The sequence below is a fragment of the Pseudophryne corroboree genome, chromosome 4 (genome assembly GCF_028390025.1).
Source record: "Pseudophryne corroboree isolate aPseCor3 chromosome 4, aPseCor3.hap2, whole genome shotgun sequence".
Classification (NCBI taxonomy): domain Eukaryota; kingdom Metazoa; phylum Chordata; class Amphibia; order Anura; family Myobatrachidae; genus Pseudophryne; species Pseudophryne corroboree.
This window is the reverse complement of record NC_086447.1, coordinates 835,974,135-835,992,465: the sequence shown is the minus strand read 5'-3', so window position 1 is coordinate 835,992,465 and position 18,331 is coordinate 835,974,135. Positions and strand designations below refer to the sequence as shown.

Below are 18,331 nucleotides of genomic sequence, written 5' to 3'. Positions count from 1 at the left end.
CAGAAGGATCCAGATTCCCTTGAGTTACATCCTTGTGCCTTTATGTCCAGGAAATTCTCATCTGCAGAATCCAACTACGATGTTGGTAACCGGGAATTGCTGGCTATTAAATGGGCTTTCGAGGAGTGGAGACATTGGCTTGAAGGAGCTACCCACACCATTTCTGTTTTGACTGATCACAAAAATCTTCAATACATTGAATCGGCTAAACGACTGAATGCCCGACAGGCTCGTTGGGCTTTATTTTTTACTCGTTTCAAATTCATTATCACCTTCAGACCAGGTTCCAAGAATACCAAGGCAGATGCCCTGTCACGCAGTTTCCTTCCGGTTCAAGACAACAGTCCTGTTACTCCCATACTTCCGCCTTCAATCATTCAGGCAGGTCTCACACAGGATGTATTTTCCCAATTAAAGCTGCTTCAACATCAAGCTCCGGGAAATACTCCTGCTAGTCGTCTTTTTGTTCCTGAGTTTATGAGAGCAACTGTTTTGGCGGAATTTCATGATAGCAAAGTTGCAGGGCATCCGGGAATCGCTAAGACTTTGGAATTAGTATCCCGCTCAGTATGGTGGCCTGGTCTTTCCAAAGACATTAAAGAGTTTGTTTTTTCGTGTCAGGTCTGTGCACAGCATAAAGTTCCCCGTTCTTTGCCTATTGGTCAACTTATGCCCTTGAAAGTTCCTCTTAGGCCATGGTCGCATATCTCCATGGATTTTGTGGTGGATCTCCCTCTGTCAGCCGGATGCCGAGTCATATGGGTGGTAGTGGACCGTTTTAGCAAGATGGCCCATTTTATTGCTCTTCCCCGATTGCCATCTGCCCAGGGATTGGCAGTCTTGTTCCTCCGTCATGTTTTCAGACTCCATGGGTTACCCACTGATATTGTTTCTGACAGGGGTCCACAATTCATTGCGCAATTTTGGAAGTCTTTTTGTGCTTCATTAAAGATGAAATTATCATTAACCTCCGGCTATCATCCACAATCCAATGGACAGACTGAGCGAGTTAACCAATCTCTAAAACAATATTTGCGTTTGTACTCGGCCAAACTCCAAAATGACTGGTCTGAGTTTCTTCCATTGGCGGAGTTTGCTTATAATAATGCCTGTCATTCCTCCACCAATGTGTCTCCATTTTTTGCAGTTTTTGGTTTCCACCCCAGAGCTAATTCATTTTTTCAACATTCCTCTGTCTCCTCTCTGGCCCTGACCTCTCATCTTAAACTTATTTGGAAAAAAGTGCACCTGGCTCTCAGAAAAGCAGCTTTCCGGGAAAAAAATTTTTCTGACAGGCTCCGGCGGCCGTGCACTTTTAAAGTAGGAGACAGGGTGTGGTTGTCGACTCGCAACATCAAACTTCGACAAACCTCAGCCAGATTGGGTCCTAGATATATTGGACCATTTCTCATTATCAAAAAAGTCAATCCAGTTGCTTTCCGGTTACGTTTACCAAAAACTTTACGGATCGGAAATACCTTCCATTGCTCATTGCTTAAACCATATGTTTCGTCCAGCAGATTTCCTCGTAAAAAATCTCAGGGGAGATCACCAGTTAATGTACAGGGTCAGCAAGAGTTCTTGGTTGAGAAGGTTCTCGATTCCAAGTTGTCCCGGGGTCGGCTTTATTTTTTGGTGCATTGGAGAGGTTATGGGCCAGAGGAAAGGTCGTGGGTCCTGGATGAAGACCTTCATGCCCCAAAGCTCAAAAGGGCATTTTTTCGTGAATTTCCTCGGAAACCTGGCTTTAGGGGTTCCTTGACCCCTCCTCAAGGGGGGGGTACTGTTAGGCGCCGGGGTCCGCTCGGCCGTGCGGCCCGGCGCCTAGCAACCAGGGACGCCGTGCGCGTTCAGCCGCCGGCTCCCTGGCAACGCTAAGACGCCGGGCGCACGGAGCCGCTCTGACCTTAGCAACGGGGACGCCACGTTCAGCCGCGTTCCCCGTTGCTGGGTCTATTCTCATTACCCTGATTATGTGCTGGCCGTGCAGCATGCAAGCTGCACGGCATTTCTATTTGATTGTCCTGTCTGGATCCTGATTGGAGGGTGCCTGAATAAAGGCACCCTCAGGACTTCTTACAGACGCCGGTGATAGCTTCCTGTTTGCCTGTGTCTGCTGCAGAGAGTTCCCAGTCCCGGTCTTTTCGGTTGTTCCTGTCCTCAGAGATCCTGTACTCGGAAGTTACCATCTGTTCCTGGAGTCTGACCGAGCACCTTTAACATCTGGTGGTGTTCGTGAGTCGCGGCGCAGCCGTGTGTTGCGGCTTGTCCGCTTCTGTTTATTATTTTGTTTAATTGTGTTCTGGAGCTTTGCGGAGGATTCCGCTTCCACATATCCACTCTGGTGTCCGGCGGTGCCGGATAGGAGTGTCGGATCAGTGGATCCTTGGTTGTCCTTTTTCCTGGCGGCTAGTCCGCACATACCTTTTGATTTAGTTAGTTAGCTTGTAACCCCTGGCCTGGTTGCTTAGTCAGAGGGCCCCTTGTTATCACCCTGTCTCGGACTTCCCCTTGTCTCCCATTAAGACCTGCGGGGGCATCGGGGTTGGGCAGACATAATCCGCCCTTCGAACGCGGCTGCCATGGGCTCAAGCAACCATAGTCTCGCAGGGGATTTCTGATAACACGGGCGAGACAACGGAGTTAGGGCGCCAGGGGTTACTAGGCTATCCAGCTCCCACAACCAGCTTATTTTCCTGTACTCAGATCCCTGCCATAAGATCTCCTCCGGTCTGGAGTACAGGAATCATAACACCAACAGCAAAGAAGAAATATAAAAATGTGACTGTCTGTAAAATATTTAGGGGCCTGATGTGTTGTTGATTTCATTTCCTCTGCATTGTAAGCATGGAAACAAATGTGTGTATTTGCCCCTATGCAGAATTATGCACATATAGGACTTACCCTATTTGTATGCTTGCTTTCTTAGCCGTCCTTGTCATCATTAGAGCACACTTCCACCAGCCCTATACCTAGTGCAATAGATCTGCCTGAAAACAGGTGTAATTACTTGCAAGCACAATACAGCATAGTTGGTAAATTCATTGACATGGCTGCACTGACCTTGGCCTACGTGCGAACCCTTGGTTACCATTCAGTAATGCTACACTTGCCTACTCTCCCGGAACAGCCGGTAGGCTCCTGAATCTTATGTGGTGCTCCTGGCCGCCCAGAACAGCATTCAAGTCTCCCAGAGCTGCACAGTGCCCACCCAGTGCCCCCAACTTACCCAGTAAAGTGAGCAGTCTGGACGACCAATGACGCTATTTGGGATGAATTGCATCAATGTAGCCACGCCCGTTTTACAATGGTAGTAATCTTGCCATTGTATAGCGGTGGGTGGGGCGACGATGAAGCGATCGTGCCATCATGCCCCCTGCATGGCCCACTTATTTAATGCACGCCCCCTGCTGTGCCAACCTGGCTGCCCTCTCCTGGCGGGGACAGCCATAAGGTTGTCAAGTATGAGTTACACCCTTTTATACATGGGCAGACTAGATGGGCCAAGTGGTTCTTATCTGCCATCAGTCAAAGTCTATGTTTCTTCCACAAGTGGATTTGCGACAGAGTTGTGCATAGATCTGTGTCACATGTACTCGCATATGCTCGGCTCCAGAACATGCACACTTCAAAAGCACGCAAGATAACGAGGAGAGCCATGCAGAAGCATTGGCCCTCATTCCGAGTCGATAGCTCGCTAGCTATTTTTTGCAGAGCAGCGATCAGATAGTCGCCGCCTCTAGGGGAGTGTATTTTCGCTTTGCAAGTGTGCGAACACTTGTGCAGCCGAGCGGGACAAAAAAGTTTTGTGCAGTTTCTGAGTAGCTCTGAACTTACTCAACCGCTGCGATCACTTCAGCCTGTCCGGGACCGGAAATTGATGTCAGACACCCGCCCTGCAAACGCTTGGACACGCCTGCGTTTTCCCCACCACTCCCAGAAAACGGTCAGTTGACACCCATAAACGCCCTCTTCCTGTCAATCTCCTTGCGATCGGTTGTGTGAATGGATTCATCACTAGAAACCTTGCAGAGCAGCGATGCTGTTTGTACCCATACGACGCGCATGCGTATTGCGGTGCATACGCATGTGCAGTAGTAACCTGATCGCTGCGCTGCGAAAATCTGCAGCGTGCGATCAACTCGGAATGACCTCCATTGTGAGGAAAGGCAGTTTTTCAGGGATACGGTCATTAGGTCGACAGTCATTAGGTCGACCACTATTGGTCGACATGCAATAGGTCAACAAGGTCAATAGGTCGACATGGAAAAAGGTCGACGTGAGTTTTTCACTTTTTTCCATTTTTTTTACTTTTTCATACTTTACGATCCACGTGGACTACAATTGGGAACCATGCGAGGGGACACGGTGCATTAATTGGGGTTGCCCGTCACTTTACGAAGAAAACTACACCAAAAACAGTAAAAAAAACTCATGACGACCTTTTTCCATGTCGACCTATTGATTTTGTTGACCTATTGCATGTCGACCAATAGTGGTCGACCTAATGACTGTCGACCTAAGTGTGATCGACCTATTGACCCATACCCATTTTTCAAATATATATTATAAACATGTTGATCCAAACTTCAGGAGAAAAAACTTACCTGATCAAGATGGTAATTCAGATCTGATCGCTGGGCTGCGAATTTTGCTGTCCTGCGTTCAGATAGTCGCCGTCTACCGGGACAGTGTATATTCGCCATGCAAGTATGCGATCGCATGTGTACGCCTAGCTGCTAATATCCACTTTGTGTAGTCTCTGTGCAGCCCAGGACTTACTCCTCCAGTGCAATCACATCAGACTGATCGGGGCCGGAGCTGACGTTAGACACCCTCCCTGAAAACGCTTGGGCACGCCTGTAAACTCACAGTAAACGGTCAGTTGCCACCCACAAACGGCTTCCTCCTGTCAATCTCCTTGCGAACGCCGATGTGAACGGATTTTTCGCACCATCCCGTCGCTGACCAGAGATTCCCATTGTTGTTGTTCGACGCGCGTGCGCACTGCGGCGCATACGCAGTTAGTACCTGATCGCCCGCTGAGCAAAAACACACAGCAGCAATCAGATCTGAATGACCCCCCAAGTCCATTGGTATAAACCTTCATATTACATATGGATGCTACTCCCTAATTGTTTATAAAATTGTCATAAAAGTGTAATTTTATGTTCCAAGCCAATTAGCACAATGAAATAACTTAATAAAAGCTTAATTTTAGGGAATGGCTCTTTCTTGCAGAAACTGCACTCCTGCCCCAAAGAAATCAGAGCACATATATGATTAATTTGATTTATGTCCGTGCTGTTGTAACTCTTGTGCAGTTCTTTATTCAGTGACCGTCCGTCTACATTTTCATCTATGCAACTTTATATTCCCACTTGAGAGCAGAAGCAGTCTGACATACTTTTAGTTTACAAGACAATTTAACAAATTCATTGGTTATGCATAATTTATGATGTCTTTCCCTCAGCCCTTTTCTATAATCTGGTAAAAGGAGAGATGAAACAAACATCTGCTTCAAACGTTTCTGATAAATTTTAACAAATGGAGTAAAAATGAGGTCTCATGTGCATAAGGTCAGGATCACAGGATCATCAGCCATCATGACAAAAGTTAAGTGGTTAAATTATTCTTATTAGCCACTACCGAAGAGAAGGATGAAAATGACTTTTAAATCTAGGGCAACATAGGGTAATGTATAATTCAAACGTAATAAAATGAAATGGTTAAGCGTTATGGTCTTAACTTAATGCAGCGACTCATGCAATCTTGTAATGGGGGAAGGGACCTCACTATAAAGCACATCTTATAGACCTGTCTAGTTAATTTTGGAAAAAGCGGGAATCAGGGCGGTATTCTAATCACCTGCGTGTTCCCGTAACTCAGCCTCCCGGACATTGCGGGAGAGCAGGCAAGTCTCACATACAGTATGAAGTCTGTCTATGAATATTGTAGAAGTTGGAGTTTATAGCTGGGCTACAAAACATGCAAGTATCAAGCAAATGCATCAGCAACAAATCTGTTGAATAAGTAAATGGCACAGTGATGGAAAGGGGATTCGGTAAGGATTGTGGCAGTCAGAATCCAAACGCTGGAATCTCAACACCATTCGGATTGCTGACACCGGGGGGCGGGGGCGGTTTAGAAGGGGTGCGTTAGACTGCGTCCTGAGGGGGAATCTACTTTTTGTTCACTTACTTACCAGTGATCTACCGGTGTCAGATAACACCAATAATAACGCTCACATACAAAAATAGCATTACTAATGATGACATCAGATGACAGCACCAATAATATTGCACACATTTAAAAATAGCATTAAGAATCACAACATCAAATAAGCCCCTCCCCCTCACAATTCCACCACTTTGCAGATACCCCCCTTCCAGTCCCCTGTATAATAGCCCCCTCTACAATAATCCCCTCTGTGCAGATCCTCCACCCTTTGCAGATCCCTCCTCGTTTAAAAAGAAAACCTTTGTGAAGACACCGCCCCCTTTGCAGATCGTCCCTCCCCTTGTGAAGAAACCCCCCCTTTGCAAAACTTACCTGACAAGTTATCACGCTGCCTAGCTTCAGTCCTCCCTATCCCCGCAGTCACGCTGCATGGCCTCCCGCTGGCTGCTTCTCCTGTCGTCGCCACCGCCGTCTGGATCAAACTGGATCCATCTAGCGCCCAGGCTCCTCACATCGCGTGTGACGTCATTACGTCACCCGCGCATCCGCACACTGCATCCCTGGGAACTATGAAGAGAAGCAGCGGCGACAGGCTCCTTACAGTTATTTTCTGTTAAGTCTGTCGCGATCTAGTGGCGGATGCTCTGCGAGCTACCGATAGATCGCAATCTACCTTTTGCCCACCTCTGGTGTACTGTATTTCTTAGAGCAGTCATCTCTGTTCAACCATTTCTACTCCACAAATAGACTTTTACATGATCTTTAAGGCGGTGCGGACTGCACAGTATCTCGACCAATCAGTGTTATATTGTAATTTCTAGTTCAAATATCTCCTTCTGTACTTTGTCTAATGACAAAGTGTCTAATACACAATATTATGGGTTTACGCCATAAATAAAGGTAATCCAGGCAGTATTTGGTTGGCCATGGGTGGTTCTACAGTGGTAGGAAGGTGTTTTTGTTGTTGTGATATTTGCACTTATAATGTAGGCTTAGAAGCATTTCCTTAGACCAGGTACAGTGGGTGGACAATGTAGAAACCTTGGTCCTTTGTAAAGTTCTCTTTGCAGACTATAATTATGGGGGACAAATACCAAACAGGTTTCTGCCCCAAGACTGCAAGATTGAACCTCGAATCCTTACAGCAGGGGTCTAGCTACAGAATCTTCAGGATGGCTATATGTTTATGTGTATGTACTGTATATATGGGATGGCCCAAAGGTTTGGGGCCGGGTGACCGGCGGTCGGGATCCTGGCTGTCAGCATACTGACGCCGGGATCCCGGCAGCTAAAATGCCGGCAGGGTGGTGAGCACAACGAAGCCCCTTGCGGGATCAGTGGCTCGCTGCGCTCACCACAGGTTCTGTTTCCACTCTATGGGTGTCGTGGACACCCACAAGTGGGAATAGTCCTGGTCCCCCCTGCTGGCATTCTGGTAGCCGGGATCCCGACCCCAACCCTTTGGGCCATCCTGTATATACATACACATAACATATAGCCATTATGAAGATTCTGTAGCTAGAAGCCAAAAGTAGATATAACTATATATTTACACTTTGTTTATACAAAATGATATATTTCTATTACTATATTTACACTACATTCAGTAGTATATTTCTTTGTTCTTCACTCAGATTCCCAGCCATCATTCCAATTCTGCAACAAAAAATAATGAAAGATCATTCCTGTATACCAGTGGTTACTCAGGGTACTTGCAGGGTGCCTCAGGTTGGTGGTCCAGGACCAAATCAAATCTGGTCAAAGTGATAGGCAAAACCAGTGCTAGTGGCTGCCAATCATAAAACACGTGGACAATCAGAAGCACAACACCACCACATAACTGACCCTAAGTGAGACAGGTAGGCACAAGTTATTTAATTTAATATTTTGTTGACAAATTTATTTATCCTAGGGGTGCCGTGAAAAAAATGCTAATACTCTAGGGTGCCCCAAGCATAGTTTTGTGATAATCCCTTAAGGAAAAACTGCAAATATTGTTTATGGGTGGTCTTCAGTATGCCGGCTGTCGGGATCCTGGCGCACAGTATACCGGCGCCGGAATCCCGACAGCCGGCATACCGACACTTATTCTCCCTCGTGGGGGTCCACGACCCCCCTGGAGGGAGAATAAAATAGCGTGGCGTGCGTAGCGCGCCACCGTGCCGCAGCGAGCCTGCAAGGGGCTCATTTGCGCTCGCCACACTGACGGTATGCCGGCGGTCGGGCTCCCGGCGCCGGTGTGCTGGTCGCCGGGAGCCCGACCGCCGGCATACCATACTACACCCATTGTTTACAAATACATTTTGTGATCAATGTTTACAATATAAAATATACATCACAATATTAGATGGCACTACTGTCTTTATAAAATTAGTTCAACTGAGCATTAACAGACATCCGCTGTTTTACATGTTTTATCCCTGATGCTGATATTGTTCATTGTATGTGGACGTATTCTGTGATTCAGACCTTTTGGATGGAAGTACAAACCTATATTAATAATGAGCTAGGTATCTCTTACGGTACACATGTCCATGTGGAATCCTTGGGTGGTCTTCTGTTTGCCGGCGGTCGGGCTCCCGGCGCTCAGTATACCGGCGCCGGGAGCCCGACAGCCGGCATACCGACAATTATTTTCCCTCGTGGGGGTCCACGACCCCCATAGAGGGAGAATAAAATAGTGTGGCGCGCGTAGCGCGCCACCGTGCCCGTAGCGTGGCGAGCGCAGCGAGCCCGCAAGGGGCTCATTTGCGCTCGCCAAGCTGTCGGTAAGCCGGCGGTCGGGCTCCCGGCGCCGGGATGCTGGTCGCCGGGAGCCCGACCGCCGGCCAGCCGTAGTGAACCCGGAATCCTTATGTCCCTGCAAATGGAATAAGTATGATGTGCAGGTGTAGGGAATCCCAGCAGTTGTAATACCAACGTCAGGATCCCGCTGATGAGAAGACCAACAGGGGTGAGTAAGGGGTGTTCTCTCCTCTCTCCACCCCCCCAACCCTAAACCACCCTTCCCGTAGCCTAACCCTAACCTCCCCCCTTAGTGCCTAACCCTAATCTCCCTCAGAGGTGCCTAATCCTAACCCCCCATCCCCGCTGCCTAAACCTAACCCCCCCTCCCCGAAGCCTAACCCTAACTCCCCCCCCCCCACACGCAGCCTAATCCTAACCCCCCCCCCCCCCCCCCCTCCCGTCTGACGCCTAAACCAGAGGGTGAGAAAGGAATGCAGGGGGAGGAAGTGGGCGACAGGGAGAGACAGTGGGTGACAGGAGTACGAGCACAATGTCCCGTGTGTTGTGGGGAACAGGGAGTATGTACCTTGGTGGGGACAGGAACACAGTGGCCTCTCCTCTGTCCCTGACAGGTTCCTTGCTCCTCAGTTTGGCACTCAGTCAGGCACACTCTGACAGTGCCAGTTACACCGGATGTAGCTGCCTTTAATTCACAGACAGGTGTCAGGACTCCTCTATCAGTCCGGCACACTCAAGGTCAACCCTGCCTACCTAAGGTAAGGGACATGTCCCTCAGGCAGTGGGGCCCACCCTGCTCTCTGCACTGGGCCATTCAACCGACACTGCTCAAAACGGTCTGCAGGGGGGAGGGGCAAGGGATAACTCATTGCCGGTCTGGGCAGCAGTGGGTCCCTTAGTCTTCAGGGGCCACGGTGCAATGCACCTGCTGCACCAAAGGTAGTTAATACCTAAAGGCTACAGTATCACTATAACCCTTCCACATTGAAGAGTCTACACAAGACTTGCACTTCACGAGGCTTCACTTTTTTGCTATAATTTACCCATACAAAGCAAAATGTATTTATCTTCAAGACATATACAGTTATCTTCTGATATAATAATCGATTTTCTAAGCATCTGCATTTAAAAAAAAAGGATGTGCCACGAGTGTACTATTCTTAGCTACGACAGTGAACATTTTTGAATGAAATATATATTTTACTTACAAATTTTAATTTATCAAATTTTAACATTAGCTAGGATAACAAATAAGTAAACTTTACTTGAGACCTGTGTCGATTTCACTATTGACGACACTGTAACTTTGCAGGGAGAGGTGAGAAGGATTACCTGCCAGTATGTGTACCTGTGGCTCCTATAGGTGTCTGGGCTGCACATGAGCTCGTGAAGTTTACGAGATCTTGCGCATGCGCAGTGTGGCTGGCAAGGAGGTAAGACGCAGAGCATTAGCACTAGGCTGATGTGCTATGGGTCTATTGATTGGTGGAGGGGGGTTTTCTCTTCCCCACTCTGGCAGCCGAGATGTTAATACATCTCGCCACTGATTCCTGCAGGAAGAGCTATGGTGGCATGATAAATGCCACAACATAACATCTCCCCTTTATTTTTTTATGTATTTAGTCTTTTGTTTTACTCTTTTTTTTATGTTTAACTTAAATAACAAGTGTTAAGCTGGGTGCACACTGGAAAGATGTTGAGGGCCAATTTGCCATTTTGTAACGACAAATCGCCAACATTGCTCAGTGTGTACCGGTGGTTTCGTGCTCCCGCGGTCGATAGCGACAGTCGTAAGGTTTGATGAGCTGCACATCAAACCTAGCGATATCACTAGCGACCTTGTTTATGCTTAAAGGACGGAACATGATCGTTCCGTCCTTCATAAAAAATCGTTCTAATGTGTAGACAGGGAATGCAGTTATTATACCGGCTGTTGGGATCCCGGTGACCAGGAGACCGACAGCCAGTGAAACGCCGACCCAAGGAATCCCAACACACACTGGGGTTTCCCACTCGGTTGGTGGGTCCACGCCACCAACCGAGTGAGAATAGAACCTTTGGCAAGCGAAGCTCACTGCCTCGCTGGCGGGATTCCGGTAGGTGGGATGCCGCTGTTGGTGTAATGACAACCGGCATCCCATCTGCCGGGATACCATATGTATCCTGTATATAGCATCTGGGCTCAAGGGCATTCGTTCTGATGTCGGAATGAATGCCCATCGATCCAGTGTGTACCCAGCGTTACAGTATTTGCAATACCATAGCCATTCAATCCAAATTTGTTAGCAGTTGGGTAAAACCATGTGCACCGCAGGTGGGGCAGATGTAACATGTGCAGAGAGTTAGATTTGGGTGGGTTATTTTGTTTCTGTGCAGAATAAATACTGGCTGCTTTATTTGTACACTGCAATTTAGATTTCAGATTGAACACACCCCACCCAAATCTAACTCTCTCTGCACGTGTTATATCTGCTCCCCCTGCAGTGCACATGGGGGGTCATTCCGAGTTGTTCGCTCGCTTGCTGCTTTTAGCAGCTTTGCACACGCTAAGCCGCCGCCTACTGGGAGTGAATCTTAGCTTATCAAAATTGCGAACGAAAGATTAGCAGAATTGCGAATAGACTTCTCTGTGCAGTTTCTGAGTAGCTCGAGACTTACTCTTCCACTGCGATCAGTTCAGTGCTTGTCGTTCCTGGTTTGACGTCACAAACACACCCAGCGTTCGCCCAGACACTCCTCCGTTTCTCCAGCCACTCCCGCGTTTTTCCCAGAAACGGTAGCGTTTTTTCACACACTCCCATAAAACGGCCAGTTTCCGCCCAGAAACACCCACTTCCTGTCAATCACACTCCGATCACCAGAACGAAGAAAAAACCTCGTAATGCTGTGAGTAAAATACCTAACTGCATAGCAAATTTACTTGGCGCAGTCGCACTGCGGACATTGCACATGCGCATTAGCGACTAATCGCTCCGTTGCGAGAAAAAAAACAACGAGCGAACAACTCGGAATGACCCCCATGGTTTTCCCCAACTGCTAACAAATTTGCTGCTACGATCAGGTCTGAATTACCCCCCCCCCCCCCATTGCAGTGTAAAAATAAAGCAGCCAGTATTTACCATGCACAGAAACAAAATAACCCACCCAAATCTAACTCTCTCTGCACATGTTACATCTGCTTCCCCCCCCTGCAGTGCACATAGTTTTGCCCATTAGCTAACAAATTTGCTGCTGCGATCAACTCTGAATTACCCCCTAGGTCTGTTGCTATTTTTGGAATAGTTAAAATCTGTGAAATGTTAATAATCTGTTATGCCCATGCATTACTTATTTCAGTGAAAGCATCTACACTTGAATGGATAGTTTATTATATATTTAGCTTAATACTGTTTCGGGGTCTTGGATTTTTAGTAAATGGCCTGCTTTCATAAACACTTCTTATAATGGAATATGGAGGTGAAATGATACTATCCAGAATTTTCTCATAAGACATTCTCATGAAGAAAATGCTGACGACTAATAGCCTAGACAATGAAAAGGACAAACAATGCCATGATATAAATACACTCCTCAATTAGCATGTAATGAATATCTTACCATTCAGGTGAATCATCCTGCGGCCAAGGCCAAGGCTGTGTTCCCTTAAACATATAATACCCTTCGCTGGCTAGTAAGTCTGGAGAGTCTTCAAACAACGATCAGTATACTGGTGATCACTCGGTGGGTTTAAGTGAATGAATGGTAAACTGGTTGTGCACGGAGATTCCAATAAAAGTGCAAACTCCAGCAGGATCATTCACAGCCAGTGCCCAGCGTTCCTATTCAGTGCAGTACTGCTAGTTGTAACTAGATGTAACTATTGTTACATTCCAGCCCTAGTCAGCTGCTTTTAGGATAAAGCTTTTGTGTCGTTAGCATTCAGCCCATCCTTGTCATACCACAGTGTGCGGGAATGTGAGGTGTTCCAGTCAGCCAACTACAGGGGGCAATGGCCACTTTTTGGGCATGTCTGGATTGCTACCAGGGCAATACTCGCATTCTCGAAATTCTGATTTTCTCCATAGGAGCTGGTGTCCCTGGGTATTCTTGGACTGGTCTCGTCCCCAAACTTTACATTTTTAACTGGTTGCACAGCCTCCTAAATCTGCTGTCATGAAAACGGGAGCAGAAGATACTGACCAGTCAGAACTCGGCTGCTACTGGTCTTTACTGGGCCAGCAAATGCCGCTATAATAAAGGAACACTGGGCGTAATAACAGCAAAACTACTGTAATAAACACAAAATACTGTAAGCACCGATACCGAAAATGACATCTACATACAAAACAAGCTGCATGGGTAGTGTAAGAGGGAAACAGAAAAATGTCCAAAGATGGCAGCTATGCTCTTTATCCCCTATATAGCCAAACATATTTAAGGACCAGACACATTTCCAGTTTTACACCTTCATCAGGGGGCACATACATGCCATCTTGAGAGTGCTGTAGTTGTGCCTTACTGGCGAGCCTGTCCATCCCCTCCAGATGAAAACAAGAAGAGCTTATATCTATCTACAGTACCTGAATTATGATGTTAAAATCTAATCATAGATATCCAGAGCCGGCCCTAGGCATTAGCAAACTAGGCAAATGCCTAGGGCATTTGGAATGTCTAGGGACACGAGCAGATTTTGATGATTAAAATGATATGTGGCATGCCTCTTTTCTGTGTGTGACTGTGGCTGTATCTGCATACAAAATGCTACATTACAGTGTATTCCTCGAAATCAAAGTAACATAGCATTTCGTATGCAGATACAGCCACAGTCGCACACAGAATATAGGCATGCTCCATATCATTTTAATCAGCTGAAGCTTATTGTGCGTCCTAGTCACACAGAAATGAAAATAATTCTCATTTTCTGGAAAAGAAAAAAAAAAGGCGCCGAACATTAGCAGACTTGGACGGGAGCTGCATACTATATTGAGGCAAGATGTATGAGGACACATCTATATCCAAGGAGAAGTAGAGGTCACAGTGTTAGCAGCCGTGTGAGTGCTATGTGTGGGTAGGTTCTTTGTGCAATAGTGTTCGGCATATACGTAAGGGGCATGGGCCCTCATTCCGAGTTGTTCGCTCGCTAGCTGCTTTTAGCAGCATTGCACACGCTAAGCCGCCGCCCTCTGGGAGTGTATCTTAGCTTAGCAGAATTGCGAACAAAAGATTAGCAGAATTGCGAATAGAAATTTCTTAGCAGTTTCTGAGTAGCTCGAGACTTACTCCTACACTGCGATCAGTTCAGTCAGTTTCGTTCCTGGTTTGACGTCACAAACACACCCAGCGTTCGCCCAGACACTCCCCCGTTTCTTCAGACACTCCCGCGTTTTTCCCAGAAACGCCAGCGTTTTTCCGCACACTCCCATAAAACGGCAAGTTTCCGCCCAGAAACACCCACTTCCTGTCAATCACACTCCGATCACCAGAACGATGAAAAATCTTCGTTAGGCCGTGAGTAAAATACCAAACTTTTGTGCTAATTTACTTGGCGCAGGCGCACTGCAAACTTTGCGCATGCGCAGTTTGCGACTAATCCCTCCGTTGCGAAAAAAAACTAAAGAGCGAACAACTCTGAATCACCCCCATTATGTGTGTCATATAATGTGCAACATATGTGCAAGGGGCATTGGAGGTGATTCCAAGTTGATCGCAGCAGGAAATTTTTTAGCAGTTGGGCAAAACCATGTGCAGGGGAGGCAGATTTAACATGTGCAGAGAGAGTTAGATTTGGGTGTGGTGTGTTCAATCTGCAATCTAATTTGCAGTGTAAAAATAAAGCAGCCAGTATTTACCCTGCACATAAATAAAATAACCCACCCAAATCTAACTCTCTCTGCACATGTTATATCTGCCTCCCCTGCAGTGCACATAGTTTTGCCCAACTGCTAAAAAAATTCCTGCTGCGATCAACTTGGAATTACCCCCATTATGTGTGTCATTATGTGTATAAGGGCATTAATAATGTGCGGAATATAAGGGGCATTATGTGTGTCATTAAGTGTATAAAGGCATTAATAATGTGCAGAATATGTGTAAGGGACATTACGTGTATAAGGGCATTAATAAAGATTGGCATAATGTGTAAGGTGCATTATGTTTATAAGGACATTAATAATGTGTGTCATATGTGTAAGGGACATTACTGTGTGGTATTATGTGTATAAAGACATTACTAATGTGTGGCATTAAGTGTATAAGGTGCTCTACTGTGTGGTGTTATGTATAGAAAATGCACTGCTGCGTGGTCTAATGTGAATAAAGAGCAATATGATGTGATGTAATGTGAATAAGGAGCAAATCAGTGTGGTGTAATGTGAATAAGGATCACTACTGTGATTAGTAATGTATATAAGGTAAAAATGAGGACTGGACTGCTATGGCCGAGGGGTGATGGTGCTGGGAAAGGGGTGCAGGGTCAGAGGCGGAACCAGCAGCGATGATAGAGGGCACCAGCCAAAATCTTGCCTAGGGCATCACATTGATTAGGGCCGGCTCTGTTGATATATGTTTACAAATTTAGGGTCCTCTCACCTCCATATTTGAAATATTGGGGGTAATTCCAAGTTGATCGTAGCAGGAAATTTTTTAGCAGTTGGGCAAAACCATGTGCACTGCAGGGGGGGCAGATATAACATTTGCAGAGAGAGTTAGATTTGGGTGGGTTATTTTGTTTCTGTGCAGGGTAAATACTGGCTGCTTTATTTTTACACTGCAATTTAGATTGCAGATTGAACTCACCACACCCAAATCTCTCTCTCTCTGCACATGTTATATCTGCCTCCCCTGCAGTGCACATGGTTTTGCCCAACTGCTAACAAAGTTCCTGCTGCGATCAACTCAATTACCCAAATATATCCTTATCTTACCCTAGATGTTACCAAAACTCATACATTCTCACTTTGGAGATGTATCAAATCTTGGCGAGAGATAAAGTACCAGCAAATCAGCTTCTGTCATTTAACAGGCTGTGTTTGAAAAAAAAAAACCTCTTATGAGCTGATTTGTTGGTGCTTTATCTCTCTCCAAAATGTTATACATCTCCCCCAAAGTTTCCCACCTTCACTACTACCCCTTCATCGTATCAGCATTTCTTCCCCTCTGTCATAGTAAGACTGAAAATAATCCTCTTTGGCTGCACCAGTCCACTCTGCAAATCCCTACCCTTCAAAAAACAATTCTGAATACCCAGCCTCACCTACAAAGCCCCCAACACCCTCTTCATACATGTGAAACCTTATGACCTGTGCCTCACCTCATCTCTGATAAACCACCTTCAGTACTAGGTTTGTCTCCCATGTCGCTGCCCACTTATGGAACTCCCTACAAAGCCCAATCAGACTCTCCCCAGGGCCGGGATGTAATAAAGTCCAAGATCGGCGGCCGTGCTGGATGCCGGCCAAACTCTGACTTTTTATAAAAGGGCAATCATTTACATGACTTGTACATGATTGGCCCTTTAAAAAACGCCCAAGTTCAGCCGGCATCCCACTTCAGGTCTTCAAATATTCTCTGTAAACCCCTCTCTTTATTAGAGCGTAACCCCTCTCACCTATATTACTAATGTCCCCTGACTTAGGGCCCGATTCAGACCTGATCATTGCTGTTCGTTTTCGCACAGCGGGCGATCAGCTATTAACTGCGTATGCGACTACCTGAACGCAGGACAGCAAATTTAGCAGCCCAGAAATCAGATTTGAATGACCGCCTAGGTCTCAAACTTCAAACAAAGCTGTAAAGATAAGGCAATCTGCCCCTGTCAGAAGGGCTCAGAAACCCCAATGGGTAAAATGAGACTCCATCCACTCTGGTTTTGGGAGGTTTAAAGGAATTCCACGAGGAGGGGGAGCTGGGGGAGGGAGCTGCAGCATGGCTTTTAAATATGAGAAGCTAAGCCAAAATGTTTGTTATTATACTTGAGGTGGCATCCAGGGAGAGACTGGAGCCTATAATGCAGGATAGGAAGAGACACCTCACTCTACAGCATTCTGTACTACAGGTCACTATGACGTTTTTCTCCCGATTTTATTTCTTGAAATTGTAATAACTTGTGTGATTATTTAAACTATTATATTCTTGTAACCTTTCTTTTTCTGTAACTATAAGCTTTGAAGTATTGACTTGGATTAAAAATCTTAATCTTAGTTCTGGATTTTGTGTTTTCACACCGAAGCCCTGAGAGGCACATGTTACCACATTTTTACGTAATTGTGTTAGGGGGTGAGAGCAGGAGCTCACCATGGGCTTACCCAAAAGGTACTTCTGCTGGTGGCAGTTACTGCATTGATTTATCACACCTGCTGAGGTAATCAGTAAGGTGTCCCGGGCAGTGTTCTCAGATTGGCGTATCTGGAGAATCACCACGCCCATATTCGTGACAGAAGTGCTCTGTACAATTACCTTGGGCGGCGACTATCTGACCGCAGGACTATAATTTTAGCAGCCTAGCGATCAAGCCTGAATCACCACCTTAATCTCCAATTCTTGCCACATATGGCCCTCTTGTTTTACACGTGCCCTTTTCCAATTAGATTGGGGCAATTACCACCTTTTGTCTGCATGTTTGCATATTTTGTGTTTCTGTATGTCCCTGTTGTATGTGCATCTTATTACCCTCACAGAGCAGACTGCAGTGCAAGAAGCACCATACAAATCAGCATAATAATGCTGATATATAAATACATACAAATGACCTTTAAGTACTTTATATCCTTAATCGCATACTCAATACGATCTGGGCACAATATTAGCGCCCAGAATCACATCAGAGTATGTGATTACATTGGGCAAATATACAAAGGGGCAACCACAGGGATAGAAGCATCGAATGTAGCCTGTCCTTGAGAAGTTCTCGGAGTGGTAGCGGGACTCATGTGCAGTCTCGCTGACCACACATACGCAGCAGCCATTACCGGGGAGGGTTGCCTTGCGGCTAATTATGCGATCTGTAGCCCATAGACTGCAATGGGCTAAAGTCATCTTGATACTGACAGCAGAATGGGGCTGACTCTGGGTCGAATGCTGCTACACACTGCCTGCGCTCTTTGCCAGGGTAGTATGTGCGACTATATGCTAATAATGCTACAAGCGTGCGCCTGCATGTGCAAGGACTACGCATCTTTACACACTGAAATACCGATCAATGCATCTTTAGATGTCATCATTGGTCGCACCGTTGGAACTTGCTCCTGCCCCATGCTCCATCAGAGTATGGCCTCCAATGTGAGCGACAAAGCATCTGAGCTCACCACCAGATCAACTACACATCCACAACACTTCCATAACACGGATCGTCGTCGTGAGTCTCAATCGCAACTGCGCCTCTGCGCGTACACACAGTGGGACACTCGTACTGTGCAACTTTGTAGCCACT

The 18,331-nt window shown here is 46.3% G+C and overlaps 1 protein-coding gene across 5 annotated transcripts in view; it reads right to left on the bottom strand.

Moving 5' to 3' along the window:
• Positions 1-18,331, bottom strand: part of PAK5 (p21 (RAC1) activated kinase 5) — a 288,628-nt gene that overhangs the window by 220,666 nt on the left and 49,631 nt on the right. The window contains exon 1 of one of the 5 annotated variants that reach the window (XM_063918565.1): positions 9,494-9,707. The exons of the other annotated variants lie outside the window; for them this stretch is intronic. The gene's annotated coding sequence lies outside the window, so the exon portion shown is untranslated. Of the gene's footprint in view, positions 1-9,493; positions 9,708-18,331 lie in introns of those variants that run through there. 5 annotated transcript variants of the gene reach the window in all.